This window comes from Lepisosteus oculatus, chromosome 8 (genome assembly GCF_040954835.1).
Source record: "Lepisosteus oculatus isolate fLepOcu1 chromosome 8, fLepOcu1.hap2, whole genome shotgun sequence".
In the NCBI taxonomy this organism is placed as follows: Eukaryota; Metazoa; Chordata; class Actinopteri; order Semionotiformes; family Lepisosteidae; genus Lepisosteus; species Lepisosteus oculatus.
Window position 1 is genome coordinate 13,890,353 of NC_090703.1, and position 14,246 is coordinate 13,904,598.

At 36.9% G+C, this 14,246-nt stretch overlaps 1 protein-coding gene across 5 annotated transcripts in view; it reads left to right on the forward strand.

Moving 5' to 3' along the window:
• The first annotated feature begins 6,001 nt into the window (after window positions 1-6,001).
• Window positions 6,002-14,246, forward strand: part of LOC102684649 (syntaxin-binding protein 6) — a 107,036-nt gene continuing 98,791 nt past the window's right edge. The window contains exon 1 of one of the 5 annotated variants that reach the window (XM_015350880.2): window positions 6,002-6,254. The gene's annotated coding sequence lies outside the window, so the exon portion shown is untranslated. Of the gene's footprint in view, window positions 6,255-7,251; window positions 7,340-7,433; window positions 8,495-13,918; window positions 13,997-14,246 lie in introns of those variants that run through there. The other 4 variants (XM_006632419.3, XM_015350883.2, XM_015350881.2 and 1 more) reach the window with 4 other exon arrangements.

A 14,246-nucleotide genomic window follows, 5' to 3' on the forward strand; every position in this document is an offset into this window, starting at 1 on the left:
GGTGTTCATTTGCTTTGCATTTGCAAGAGGTTTCCAGTCTCTCTGCCATAATACACTAAATAAGAATATACTTCGAAATGCTTTGAATTTAAAGTGTGAAAAGCAAATGATTCTTCTATGAATAAATTTTGCTGCTACATTAATACATACTGATTGTTATTAATTTCCTTATACAATGGTGACATAATTATAGGCACATTGTGTGCCATATTCAATCAAAGAGAAATTGAAGGACCAAACAAAAATTAGATCTGAAATGACCCATTCGGAAAGCAAGAATAAAAACAGGCTTCTGATATAATTTTCTCAACTGTTAAAGCTTTAAATTGGTGTCAATCATCACAAAGTCAAAACATCTAAGAAAAACAGATCTATAGATTGCAAGCAGGGAGAACACACTTTAAACATCCAGGATCTAATGAAAAGGGGGTAATGGCTGTGACATTTGTGGCTTTCATAAAAATCTGAAACGTAGTTCAGTCAATAAACCGCTGTGGAATGAAATGTCATGCTCTTTTGCTCTTCTTAATGATTATCCAAATGGAAAGATACACTTGAGCTGACTTCATATTAGAGGTAAACCTTAATATAAATTGCTTCAGATGTTGAGGAGTGGGGCAGGCATGTGCGCCTCATATTGAAAACCTGTAAGGGGTCAAGAGCACAACTCCCATTCAAGGACTCCCAAGTGGCTCAGCCACTAAAGATTCTCTCCTGAGCACAGGTTGATCTCTATGATCCAGCATCCCAATCCACTAGCCATTAGTGACACTGGAATACCCAAAGCAGCGGCACTTAATTGGCAGAGCACCACTGACTGTAGGTGGAATTAGTTGGCCTGAAATCTCTCAGGTCCTGGTGGCACAGTGACCCCTGTGCCTTCCTGGAGGGTTGCAGGGCTGTAGGTGAGGGACACATCTCTCCTCCAATCAGCAATGAACCTCTGGTACAGGGCTATAGAGTTGGCGATGTACCCAAAGAAGAGTGAGGCCAAGGGGTCAGCCTAGATTTTCTCATTCATATTGGTAGCAGGGCTCACAATTCAGTCATGTGTTCAATCAGTCAAAGAAACAGTCAATTCTAAATCTAAAAAAAACATTCATTAAAGGTGTTTATTTTACCTAATTGTTGTTCAACGTAACACTACAAAATGAATGCAGTTTAGTTCTAATCAATTGTTGACCTTTCCATCAAATGAAACTCATGATCAACTAATAACATGGTGTAATATTCCTGCAAAAACAGAGCAGGCAAAGGTCCGAGCCCGATTTATTTTTTAAATGATTAGACACACAGAACTCATTTTCTTAATGAGTTTTTTGTACCTTTTAGGGAGCAACTTATTGTGAGTCTGGACTGGTTAAAAAACTAAGGTCAGCCCATTGCTTGAATGCTGTTCTGTGCCAGGATTACAGTGTGATCTCTGCTATTCTGGCATTCGTATGGTCTATTGAGCTGTACAAGTAGAAGATATTTGTCAAGAAAGAGGTAAGGAAATGCTACAATCTTGCTTCTGTTTCATCACACGTGGATGACTGTTCTTGGGTGGTCTGCAACATGATGTGCTTGTGATGATATTGGATTACTGGATAAACTGGAAAAACTGGAATCATGTGGTCCACAATCTTGTGATTCCTAGAAGGGTTCACGTCTGCTTCTATTCTACCCAGAGGTCTTGGGTAGTCCTTGAAACGTATTAGTACACCCAGAGTACTTCCAATAAAATCATGGGCAGATGGCATGAAATTCATAGACTCTTGAATATGAATGCCTGTGAATGCTGCAATTGTGTCTTCTCTCAGTCCAAATTTCAGAAAATTATTTTAGCTATATTATGCATGTTCATCATTTTACATGTTAATCAAGGCTGCACAATGGCTCATTGTGAAAAAAAGCATGGTTTAATTTTTTTAATGATTAATTATTTTGGTTGGTGTTGGCAGACAGTAATAATTAGTAATGCAATCTGAAACATTGTGGGTTTCATTTTAAATTAAGTATTTGAGTTAAGTAATTAACCCAATTTAATTGAGGAAGGCTCCTTTTTGGTAGAAAAATCAATCTGCAAAGAAAATGCCTTACTGCTTAACTGCAAGTGTTGTGATTAAATATTAGAGTGGCACAGAATGCCCCTAATCCTGGTATTTGAGGGCTGGAATGCAGTGTACTTTCCAGACCTCTTTAAATCAAATGGTTATGACTTCTGGAGAAGGATTAACCTGGCTCACCTATGAGACACTTATTTGGAACACTTACACACTGCGGGTCCCTAGACAAATTAAACTTGGAAAAGTTTTCAAATAACATAAGCATGTCATCATTAGTTAAATGATAGAAAATGTTTGATGTTTTTATAAAACGAAAACCAGGAATTCATTGAAAGCCTAACAAGTTTCTATTCACAATCTTTACTTTAGGAATCGATTACATGAAACTACATCCTGAATTGCTTTGAGAAAGCAATACTTTCAAATAGGCTCTGTTTAAAATTACTCTGCTGTAATGCACGCCATGTTTTGCCTTATGTCCCAACAGTGAGGTGAGGTAATGGATTATAATCCTTTCCACTGCTGTTCCATGCAAGGCCGAGCCTTCTGTGCACTGATGGCTGGTAGTGTGAGCGCTAATATGTGCCCAGCCTCTGTCAGTGCTACAGGCAGGTGCCAAGATGAAGTCTGCCTGCCTGCACCAGAGCAGACTAACACCAGCAATAAAAAAACAGCTACAAGGTGAAGTTCAGGGATGCTTTGCTCATGACATCTGTGGAAAATATAAATTAAACAACCCCTTGTTATCACCACTTCACATTAGAAACTTGAAAAAATAATTTTGAGCAACTTTTGCACAGGAGCAAAACACTGTCAAGATTTCCATGATTATATTGATACTATGCAACACTTATCAATGCCCTTAGAAGAGAAAAAGATCAGGTGGAAAAGGATATGTGTCGGACTGCAGTTTATTATAATAATAATAATAATAATAATAATAATAATAATAATAATAATAATAATAATAATTGCTTACACTTATATAGCGCTTTTCTGGACACTCCACTCAAAGCGCTTTACAGGTAATGGGGACTCCCCTCCACCACCACCAATGTACAGCCCCACCTGGATGATGCAATGGCAGCCATAGTGCGCCAGAATGCTCACCACACATCAGCTATCAGTGGGGAGGAGAGTAGAGTAATGTAGCCAATTCATAGAGGGGGATTATTAGGAGGCCATGATTGGTAAGGGCCAATGGGAATTTTGGCCAGGACGCCAGGGTTACACCCCTACTCTTTTCGAGAAACACCCTGGGACCACAGAGAGTCAGGACCTTGGTTTTACGTCTCATCCGAAGGACGGCGCCTGTTTACAGTATAGTGTCTCCGTCACTATACTGGGGCATTAGGACCCACATGGACTGCAGGATGAGCGCCCCCTGCTGGCCCCACTAACACCTCTTCCAGCAGCAACCTTGGTTTTTCCCAGGAGGTCTCCCATCCAGGTACTGACCAGGCTTGATAATGACAATTTATAGAATATAAGGTTAAAAGGAAGAGCAATAGCTGAATTTAAAATAATCTAGCCAATTATTATTATTAATTTAAAATGTAACCATTGAAAATCCTACAAGTCCTAAAAAATATGGTAACTCTTTTTCTTACACTGCCACCCCACCAAGCTAGAAATTCCCTTTTCACAACAGGGACGTACTGTATCCCAGTTGGCATTTCCAAGGTCACACACATCACCCAAAACACATGAGTCATGTGTTTCAGTGTATGACATTTTAGGAGGATTAAACACTGAAGAGATGAGGCATTCTTGACTGTCTTTTCTCAGTAGCCTTAGTATGAAAATGGTAAAATCCATAACAAGCAAACAGTGTGCCAGTACAGGTAAGTATAACATATTTACGGTATACTTATTTTATAAAGGCATAAAGCAACAAGTTTTTACTTATTGTATTGGATACATTGTGTTTTTCAAAAAGGGAATCAAAGTAAGAATTGTTCAAATTCAGCTGTCTCGGGAGGAAGATCAGAATGATAATATGAAAGTGAAACAGGCAATGTAAAGTACAGTACGTGGCTTTAGGCTGTTTCTCAGAAAAAAAAACCCAACATTCTCAGAACCTGTCAGATCCTGAAACAAATGATGATGTGCTGCAGTAGACTCAAATTACAACTAAGTACAAATGAATTTCATAATCAGGTAGTTGGCAGGTTCAAAACCCAAGAAGTGAAGAGGAGGCAGCAGAGGGAGAAGCAGAGGGCTGAAAGATTGTTTTAGAGATTGAGGATGAGGCCTCTCTGCCACAAACAGGAACTCTATGCAGATTTTTTTTTTCCAAGGAAAAACATTTAACAGTCAGTTCCATTGGCGGTATAAGGGCACAAAAGCTGTGTATTGCTCAGTGTTATGTACAGTAAAACAATCTGCACTTCTTGATTACTTTAACAATTATTTTACCTCTTGGATGTTGCATATCTTTGTATATCTTGTTGATCATTAGTTTATTAACTCCAATGTATAGCTAAACATAGGGACTACATAGATATAATGATGTCAAGTCTTGTGATTTCTTCCTGACCATGATTTTGTATGGTTCTAATATTTATACAGTATATTTGTTCCCCACTGAAAATGTGGTCAATTATTAGGTAATGTTATCCTTATAGTGAACATTGTATTGGTTTTATTGCATAGTCAAACCCTAACCCTGGGATGTGAAAAAAAGCCGCTCTCTAAAAGCTCTTATTTTGCTGTGTCCGACAGTTCTAATTGAGATGCATTGATCTTCACTTGCTTCATTTACTCAACATTTATTATGTCAATAGGTGAGTTCACCGTACTGCATGATAATGTTAAATTTATTCTTTGGCAAATCTGTGAGAGGAACTCTGCATTGAAAAATTCAGTCTCCTTATTAAGTTGCTAGGTCTTTAATCAATAGTTGTCAAAAACAAATGCTCTTTATTATTAATTTGCAGCTTTCAAATACTCCCCTTTACCTCTTTTTAAAAGGAAAAAAAAGAAAGATGAATGGTTTTAAACTGTCACCATATCACAACAGGCTTGTAATCTTTTTATGACTATAAAAGTGTTGTGCTCTTGTTCTGTCAGAGGCCTGAAAGAGAAAAATTATGATAGTTATGTTCCAAAACAGAATTGTGAATATTATAAATGAAACGATTTATAATAATAAGTTGTTTAACAAGATAAAGTAACCATAAAAATATGAAATCCTTCAGAACTGGAAAAATTTACTTTAAAATTGAACAGCACTGGCTCGGGTTACTTTTTGTTTAGGCTGCCTTTTAACTTGAAAATAACCCCATTCCTCGTATTCATATTTTACCCATAAATGTGAATAGTTTGGTCATTCAAAGAAAGTCAGGAGATTCGACAGATATGAAACACCCACTGTATATCACAGCTTTAGCTTCATTTCGTATATTTCTTCAGTGTCATCACTGGTGAAATATTATTTACCATACCAGTTAGAATGGAACAACAAACACTGAAGACTAAGCTTGTCATAAGACAGCTGTGGTTTTACAATTCAGAGTGCTTTGTTTATAAACATTACACTGTTGACTGGAGTATAATACGCTGTTACATAATTAATGTATATATTTATAAGTTTATAACTAGAAAAAGCAATAGTTTGGAAAATACTGCTGTACAAAGACCGTAGGCAAAACTGAAGAACAACAGAATGAAGTGTGCTCACAGATCACAGACGATATTGTATTATTGTCCGAATTTCGGAGGTCACATTATTTTTAGAACAGTAGTGTTGTTGTTATTATTAGCTATAGAACGATAATTAATAATGAATGATGTTATTAGTTATTATTAGTTATAGAATAATGAAAATCATTTAGACGTTTCTCATTGTTTATTTCCCTCTTCTGTTTTTGAAAAGCGGCTTTTTTTGTTCTTTAAGAGCAAAGAGCACTCGTGTGCCATACGTAATACTATTCCTCCACGTCACGGGCCGTTCAAAGGAGTGGAAGTAACGCCGGTGCTGTTCCACCAGGCTGCGAGACAGACTGCAGCAGCGCTAGAGTGTACTACTGAGAAATTACAAGAGGACTTCGGGATTACTGGGATTTTCAAAGCGAAATGATCCAGTCGAATCTGATCAGATAACAGGATCATCTTGACACCTGAGGGTTGATGGTTGCTGTCCGTGTTGAGCAGATCGAAACGATATTGTTTTCACGTGGAGGTATCCCCAGGCTGTAAAAAGTGGTAGGTTTTTTTATTTTTCTCTGATTTCTCGCAGGTTGCTGCAGGTTTAGTTTCATGTGTGCATTTAGTCGGTAGTTAATAAGTTTAACAAAACATGTTGTAGAGATCTAAAGCATGCTTCCTGGCCAACCGATGACAACTTTGGATTCCAACATTTAAGTTTGAGATACGGTCTGCTTTTTGCGAAGCAGGCTTTGGTTTATGTCTCAACACAGCGCATGGTGGCAGGACTGCATCCATTAGATTCTGGGAACGGGGTTTCAAAGGCTGTTGCAGACATTGCAAACCTTCCAAAGTCAGGAACTGTGCCTACCCAGAATCATCAAAAGCTTTTAAAACCGCTAGCTCGTTTTTGCTCAAGTTCTGCTTAAATCGGCGAAATGATCATCAAGAGACAACTAGTTGCCACCGTTTAAAAAAGCAAGGGGAGAGGACGGAGAACCGCCTAACAATGGACTGCAGCAGTCAATTCTGAAGAGTTAAAGAATTGGCTGCTTAACTCCTTTCAATTCGATTTTTCAGCGACTAAGTAAAATAAAGTTACTTATGTCAAGCCTTGAAGTCAGTATTGTTTTTTTTTACGTTACTCGTTTTTTTTGTTGGCCGTGCTTTACGTTTTATGATTTTATTGCAGCCAGTAGTTCACTGTAAAGCAGCTGCAAGCCAGCTGATTGAAACATTAACATCCGAGTTCACCTGTGAAAATACCCAAAAGCAAAGGTTGTCTCTCTCTCATTTTTATTCTTTTCTCTGTTAGCTGAAATACGACGTAGATTTCCAATATTTGTATTAAAGTCGTTCTCTTACCGCTTTATGCCTGGATTTAACTCATATACCACAGATATACAGGTACAGGTAACTGTATTCGAAAGTGTTGTTTGGGACGAAAGTTAATTGACAGATATACAGTACCGAAACTGCTCCTGCAATATGGCTTGTGAAGGAGAAAAACGCAATTTGCAAGCTACCTGCAGGAGGTGACAATTAGAGCGAAACTGATACAATGTACAGGTGAATTCTGCGTATTCGGTTACGCAGTTCTTGGAAAAACACACGTTTATTAAATGTAGGACACAGTACAGGCGGTGAGTAAAATGCCGACTTCACGTTGTCGTTCATTTCAGCCAGCCATTCGAATATTGTAAAATTCGGTTTCTGATTAACGGTTAAATTCTAACCTTTCGGTAAAATGGCTACGCTTAAAATATCGGTCTGAAGTGGCAGAAAGACGTTTCTGTGAACTGGAAAAAAACTGAAAACCGCTAGCAGTATGGATGGATGGATGGAGGGTGGCAAAAAAGGAACGAAGTTTTTTTTAATTTAGTTTAGAAACTGAGTCGGATGTAAAGCTTCTCATTTTCACAGCGTAGAAAAGGAGTAATGCATCAAAAACGATTCAGTGTTGCACAAATATCCAACCCTTAACTCATGATACTGGTCGTGGTAATCCTTATCGTCTAACCGATACTTCCTAGCTTCATGCATTATATGCATTCCTTTGGGGTTATAACAAGGAAGCGAAATCTGGTTAAATCCGTCAGTTAAAACCTTATGAAAAAAGTTCCTCTTTAATGGTTGATTTCTAGTTCTCTTTCAAATTAACTTTTATTGCTTGGCTATTATTAGGAGTATTTTTAACTTCTAAACGTTACCTAGTTTTAGAAAGTATGTTATTGCAGCTTAAGATAAGGGTTTATTGATACTTAAGGGACGCAGTTTTAAATCTTCGGAAAAAAAAGATGTACCAGGATAAAATACAAACATAAGACTTTACGGAAAGCCTTTGTTAGCACTGGGCTTTAAATGTATTAGAAAATTAAAGTCTTATTGTATACTCGTGTCGGGAGACTAGGATGTTTTCACAAAGATTTGCTTTCCATCGAGCGTAGTCACAGGTTTTGTAATGTAGGACTTGTGGCGTATAGTACGTTTGGATAATGAAGTCTTTGGCAGGACTATCTGCCAGTTGAAGGAGGCTGAGTTCCAAGTATGGAAACTGGGAACTGTTGATAGCTTATTTTTGTTCCATCATCATTTTTTCCCATTTCAGAAAGGATGTCTGTTAAATTGTGGAACTGGATTTTGCTATACTTACAGTATACAGCCTTCAATGTTGGCATCTTTCTTTAGCTGTTAGTATGCATGAGCTAAATCGTTTAATAAAAGCCAGCTGATGTTAACTGCAGTTCTGCTCTGAAGAGATACAGCACAGTTGGTGTGGAAATGGTGATCACTGGCAGGTAACTTTCCATTTTGTATTCAATGAGTGTCCAGTTCCAAATCCTCTCTCCACCTTAGTTTGGGAGAAATTTTACTTTGATGCATACAGGCTTATGCGAGCTATGTTTCTGATATATTTTCAGAACATGAAGTTGTATCATTTTGAAGTAAATGCAGCTATACATACCTGTACAAACAGTACTAAAATTCTAAATAATTTGTAAAGTACTTTATATGTGTGGAAATATACATATAATATATGCACATGAGTGTGATTTCTATTTTAACACTTTGGCAAGTGGAAGACACCATTAAAAGTTCTCACTCTGGGGGCTCAAGAGAAATTTCAGTTGTTTGATGTTCATGGTAAGTTAAAATAAAACAAGTATTGGAAGTAAAGCTGCATTGTTTTCAGGTTCTACAGTTTTTACTTTGTGAAATGGTGTCGTGATTTAGCTGAAAATATCAAAAAGGACTGTGTGTCATTCAATGTGGGTGTCATTGAAGTTTTTGTGCTCCTCTTTTTTTGAGAAATCTGTTCAAAAATTATTTTGGAGTGCAGAGTGCATAGAGCTAAGACATATTTCAGCAGGAAGTAAATACTGTAGATACTTTTAGAGATGATAAAGAAGGAAGTGATCTGTGTAATTTCATTTTTATTAAGTAGTGTTTATCCAACCTTGCAGACAACTATAAAATAACTTATCCAAAGATCCTTCCAGTAGTGGGTGATTTGTGACCACCAATCTATATGTGGAAGTTACATTCAAATTAAAATTCACTTTTATCTCCTTCACAGTATCTCTTATGAGTTGTCAAGGTCTGCCAGGATTTCTGATCTGCTCTGTAATCCTGGTGAGGATCCTAACTGAAACCGCAGCCTTCTGAGCAAAAAACCACAGTCTTGCCCAGCCTGCAAGAATGAGAAAATGGGATGGGTTAGGGTCTTAGTTTTATACACCTGAGTTTTTAACTTCTTGTGGGATGGGAAACAAGGAAATATCTTTGCTGCTCCTATGCAAGCTTCCCTAGAGACTGTACAGCCTGTTTAGGGAAGTTGCATCAGCGGTTCATTCTGGATCATAGATCGCTTCATATCAGTGTATAATAGTGGCTTCAGCCATTGTCTCTCAGTTTTGTGGTGAAAATCTTTTTGCTGGAAAGTTTGCTTGAACATCTATTTTCAGTTGCTATCCATTTGAAGATGACTTGAGGCCTTTTTGATGAGGTCATTATCACTTACTGTAACTGCACTTGAAACCAAGGTAATCAGACATCAAACTGCAAAGGTATTGCAGTGAGACAAGGTACCCTGAATCTTATTTTAGGTTGGAGGCCAAAGGGGATGTAATTAAAATCTCAAATGGTTGTGTGTGGTGAGAGATCAATGTGAGCCTTCCATTAAAAAAGTGTTTGGAATTTTTTTTTTACAGTAGTTGGTTTTAGCAGCATTCAGGAATGTTTGTAAATTTGTAGACACATTGGAATTTTGAATCGGTAATTGCTTCTAGACTTTTAGATCTCTTTCTAGTTTATTGACATTTTTTTGCTTACAAATTACAATTAGTTTGCTTTAAGTCTGTGTCGTTAGTATTATATATGATTTTTAAAATTTAAATACATTGTCAATGGCTTTTGCTCTGTTTTCATAACCCACAGTGGAATTTAGCCAGGATACTGGGGGACACTGAGGTAAACACCCTTAACTCTGTTTAGAAAAGTGCAGTGGAATCTTTAATGACCATGTCATCAAAGGGACAGCACCTCCTACATAATGCCCATGGGCAGTTTAGTGGGTTATCACTCTTAGAAATCTGGTCCAGCTGGGAATACTACCACCTGCTGGCCCACCAGCATGACTTTCAGCAGAAATCTTATTGTTTTATAGACATCCACCATTCATTCTCCTGCACTTACTACTGGAATGATCAGTATTTTTGTAGATAACTACAAAAGTTTGCTTGCAAACAAGGCTTGATCATATGTAGCAGCAATACACTTTCCAGGTGTTGACTTGTCCTGTGCCTCTAACGTATCATGGGCAGTGTCTGATGAAAATGCACTGTTTGCAGTGGAAAGCAGTGTAAGCTTGATGAAATACAGACTAAGGTAAAACCTTTGTTTCAGGTTATCATTGAGCTGAAATGTTTAGGCTTGTTTCATACTTGACCTTTATCTTCTGCTATACAAAACCCAAAATATGAGCAAAATTAATGTATGGAGGAGTTTTTTTAGGCTTCAGTTCATTTCAAAAAGAATCATTTGAGTGACATCCTGAAACATTCCTTAAGATGTAAATATTTATTAAGTGTTTTAGCATAATGCATTTTATGCTGGCAGGGATGCTTAATAAGGACACATGGACCCCATAAATAACTCCATATGTGTCCTGGAAAAAAAAGAAAGTTTTATAGGTACATGAAACCAAGCATAAAAGGAGAAAAGCCTGAATGCTTGATTCATGATTCAGTCTTGCTGTACAGTACCCCTTGGCTACTGCTCCTACTTACTGGTGACTCATAGCTTTCGTCAGTGGCTTTTTCTTCATTCCTTTCTTTGCATTCAGAGGAGTTTTACCTTATATAAAATACTATTCACAGAAGTGGTGGGAGAGAAAACAGCTTACCTGAGATAGTGTACTAACCTGAGAGCAAGTAGCACTTTAGATTTTGTCTGTGCTTAGCAAATTACATGCCAGGCTATCATGAACTGCAAACCCGAAACTGTTTTTATTCTGAAAAAAAAAAGCTTCACTCCAAAGACAAATGTATTTTGAAACCGTAAGAAACCCTAGAGAATTTGCTGCTTTGGCACTATATAGTACTAGTGTCTAGTTCCATTATCCCTCTTCTGCCAGATCTAGTTAAAAGGTACGCTGGATGGAGTTGGAGGCTGACATTTCTTTGGAACTGAAAAGTCAGAAAAAATATAATTAAACATTGATGTTCTGTGTTATACCTTGAATGCCAGATTAGGCATATATTGTAGACCAACGTTCAACCTTGCCTGGTTGGATTCTAAACACTATTCAAGGTCTAGTTTTTTATCCCCACTTGAACAAAAGTTGGGAAAAGAATTAAATGTAATGCCCTACAGAGACAAATATTAATTTTAATTACCTGAGCTTTGATGCCTCTAAGAGAGCTCCTGGCTACATCAGAATGAAGTAGATTACCCCAGCATGTTTCCACTCCTAAAGCTTTTGTGAGCCAAACCAAGCAAGCCTACAACCTGCGCTTGATTACACTTTAGACTGGTTCTGCTCAGCCTCCTCATTTTTAGACAATATTAAATCATCCAGCAGAAGTCATTTTGATTCTGTGTTTTGTTGTGTCGGGCAGATTAATAGTTTACAGGCTGAAAACACTTTGGTAACTAATGCTTCACTGACTATTGGTGATGCCTTTATCTTCTGTCATTGTATATTACATGCTTATTGAAAATATAATGATATAATGATAGTTTTTTGTGAGAGACATTTATTTTTATTTCACAATATTGAGAGTGGCTAGTTAAAACTTATTTTGTGAAAGTCATTTTATAGTGGATTAGCACGGGCAGAAAACAGCTGAGCTGAGCACTGTGCTGTGGTCTCTGAGTGCTTATTAAGGTTTATAAGCACCATCTGTGTTGATAAAAGCCAGGGATCTGCAAAACCTGGAGTCTGTAAAACTTTGCAGTATGTTTCTAAAGCACAGTAGATTAGCTTTTTTAACCGCTTCCCACAGTTCCAGATTACAGTAGCTGATACTGTGGGTGTCGTAGTTATTGAAACTCAGCTTTACCCTGTCTGTCAAATTTTATGCAAGAAGGGTTTGTTTAGATTATGTTCAGAGAGCACAGACAGCTGAACAAGAACAACAGTTTTAATTTTTCTTTGGAAAGACCATTGCTGCTGTCACAGCTTCTATTTCATGCTGGAAAACCAATCTCTTTTTGTAATAGTGAAGGCCGAAAGCACTGGCATGAAACCTTTTTTGAATGCTTCTTATAAAGCTGTATAAAGAAAGGATTCCTGTTTTCTCTTTGACTTTTGTAATGAACTGCTCCTTGCCTTTTTATGAGCCTTGTGCATTTTGTGAGCAATTATTTCCTGTATGTATGCAATGTAAACATATACAAATTTAAATTGTATTTTTAAGTGCTTGATATTGAATGTACCTCCTTGGTGCTTTGTGATTTACGCTGCTAGGTGAAGGAATAAAATGAGTGGAGGTTATGCATAATACATGGGTATAATATTTTGCAGCCTTTTTTCAATCAAGCAATGACAATTGTGTGATAACTTCTGATTTTCATTTTTTTATAGATTCATTTTCCTGAGTAGTACCTGAGCAAAACAAACGATTGTCTGTGGCCAAATTTGAAAATATATTTAGGGTTGCTATGAAGCAACAATATCCTTTTAAGATACTTGGATGCTCAATTCCATCCCCAAGAATGATGTGTACACTGTCAATCTGCCATCCTTATTGTAAATGGTTCCTGGGTATCTTCAGAAAACTCTTTAAGACTTGGAAAGTGGAAAGTTTCAGTTTCCAGTTATATTCAGGCATTTAGTTTGGTCCCTTTTACACATTTTTATTTGTACTACTCAAAAAAAAAATACTGAAATAAAATTCTTGCCTTTAGAGTGTTTTGTTTATGCCCACTTTAAGACCTGCAAGCACTATTCTATTATCTGTTTTTAGCTGTTTAGATGCTTAGCTTTTTTGTGGCAAAAAATGAAATGTAGTCCTAAAATTAAATCTGTCTGAGATCTCTGTCACAGTGTTGACATGTATCTTTTCATCTTAAAAAAAAAAACTGGATGGCGGTAGTGGATGTGTTTAAAAGATTTGCAAGCCTTAAGTGAACGTGATTATGTGATTACCTATGAGAGAATAAAATCTTAAAATACTGAGCACTCCCCTTTCATGTATTGGCTCATGAAACAGGTTAAAATAAGGAAGTTATAACTTTTTTTATTCTTTAGAATAAAAGATTAGTATTTTATTATAGTGATTTTGTGTGTGGAAAAAATATAAATAATGAAAATAAACAAGACTAGTTATAATTGCATTAGCCATCACATTTGCATTTGTCATAGTTCTTTATAGGTGTTTGATAATTAAAGCTGTATACAACTGCCTGGCCAAACCAAAGCTTAAATACTATCAGAATGTACACAAGAATCCATATTAAAGACATGCCCTCGAAAGTCAGCAAAGGCAGCATCATGGGTAGCCTACACTGTTGATGAACCCTGTATAATCAAAACAGCTGTTGTGTCAAATAACGTCTTGTTTAGGATGATAGTTTAATTATTATAAAAAGATAGCTAGTTAGTTTGCAGGTTAGTACAGAGATCTAGCTGTTGTATAACTAGGTGGTTATCTAGGTGTTATATACTGTAGTTATTTGTCATATGTGGGAGGTTACCACCAGGTTTTTTTTTCCTGCAGGAAACTCTGGCACTGCTTGAAAGTACAGTGAATACCTTTTGCCTGTATTTGGTTTCTAAAATCACTTCATATTGTGAGGTAGGTTTGGAGCAATAATTAATCGGCAATAATCCTAGATTTCTTCATTTAAATTTTCATTATGTTGTTTGAGGAATAGTAATAAGAGTAAAGGAACCACCGGTTTCAAATCCTTCTCGTTGCAGACGTATATTATGCCATTTAAAATATTGTAATATAGAGTTAATATACTGTCACACATTTAATCTGTCAGTTGAAGGGAGAGAGCAAAGACGAAAACAGACATAAGGAAAGAAGCTGAAGTCAGATG